The sequence below is a fragment of the Pseudorasbora parva genome, chromosome 4 (assembly GCF_024679245.1).
Source record: "Pseudorasbora parva isolate DD20220531a chromosome 4, ASM2467924v1, whole genome shotgun sequence".
NCBI classification, from domain to species: Eukaryota; Metazoa; Chordata; class Actinopteri; order Cypriniformes; family Gobionidae; genus Pseudorasbora; species Pseudorasbora parva.
Genome location: NC_090175.1, coordinates 153,217 through 155,000, shown reverse-complemented (window position 1 = coordinate 155,000; position 1,784 = coordinate 153,217).

Below are 1,784 nucleotides of genomic sequence, written 5' to 3'. Positions count from 1 at the left end.
TGCTCTTGTTCCTGAAGCGCTTCACTCATGACCTCTTAGGGTTAGGGGATAATTATAAAACTAATGAACATTAGATCGGGTTTCATTAAAGTGCCAAATTGGCCTAAATGAAGCTTTAAGTAGTTGAAGTGTCAGTTGTGTGGTTATTTATTGTTTTGTGAGTGATCATGCAGTGTGTGTGTGGCTATGATTGATTATCCGAGTGTGTGTCGTTTCCCACAATGCTCCTGGTGACGGACTGTAATGCTGCTCATGTTCTGTTATATGAGCCTCACAATCGATAAACATCCTCATCAGCCTCTTCTTCCTCCGCTAAAGTTCATGTGTGTGCGTGGCCTTCTGCAGCTCTTTCAGATGATTTGACCTTTCGAGTGCCTGCCTCTGACCTTTGACCTGCCGTTAGCACACAGACGCTGGTCTTCAGAGCGTGACCTGAATCGCTGATGTGTTCCTAAAACAGGAGCTTTAGAGGAAACTTCAGCCTTTCCACCTCAGAAGTCCTGCCTGATCTGTCTGGGAAATGTGATGGCTATTCCCCATAGGTTCTGACTGACCAAGGCACAGAGCTTTTGTCACATACGTTGAGTGAATTGACCCTTCACTAAGCCACACCCCAAAACTGCCACAGGCCAATTGTGGTTAAGCAACCGTAACTAGGTAACGTGGAAGGTCTGTCAAGCTTGCGAGCGAGGGAAACATGCCGAAGCGTTGTGCGTATGGGTAGTGCTCATCTGAAACCTGGTATCCTAAAAGTTTGGACGGAGGTGAATTTCTTTCCTTCTCCAAACCTAAAACCAAAGGTGAGAAATGCCGGGCGTGACTCAAGTAGTGTGTGAAGACACATTCACAACTAAAAGTTGACAGGATTAACAAAAGTTAGGGAATGGTCAGTTGTACAAACTCACACCAGTGCATATTGAAATCTGATTCAGTATGGCAGTTCAGTAGCTCATGGACCTCCTAGCCAAGAGGAAGATCTGGGATCAGATCTCTTGCTAACCCAGTGGATCCGATGGCTGCAGATGTTCCAGGCTTAGTAGATGTGTTCTCACCCCTGCTGGTCTCACAGACCTCATACAGCAGCACATCAGAACACTCACATGGGGCTAACCCTATAGTTGACCCGAAAACAAGGAGAAACAGCTACAGGAGGAGCTAAAGGAGGGACGGAGGCCAAGGGAATGAGGTCCTGAATTCAGGAACTGGGGGAGAAATGGAGGCCAAGGGAATGAGTTCTCGAATTCAGGAACTGGTGGAGGGACGGAGGCCAAGGGAATGAGGTCCTGAATTCAGGAACTGGCGGAGAGACGAAGGCCAAGGGAATGAGTGCTCGAATTCAGGAACTGGCGGAGAGATGGAGCCAAGGGAATGAGTTCTCAAATTCAGGAACTGGCGGCGAGACGAAGCCAAGGGAATGAGGTCTCGAATTCAGGAACTGGCGGAGGGACGGAGGTCAAGGGAATGAGTGCTCGAATTCAGGAACTGGCGGAGAGATGGAGCCAAGGGAATGAGTTCTCGAATTCAGGAACTGGCGGCGAGATGGAGGCCAAGGTAATGAGTTCTCGAATTCAGGAACTGGCGGAGAGACAAAGCCAAGGGAATGAGTTCTCTAATTCAGGAACTGGCGGAGAGACGAAGGCCAAGGGAATGAGTGCTCAAATTCAGGAACTTGCGGAGAGATGGAGCCCAAGGGAATGAGGTCTCGAATTTAGTAACTGGTGGAGGGACGGAGGCCAAGGGAATGAGGTCTCGAATTCAGGAACTGGTGGAGGGACGGAGGCCAA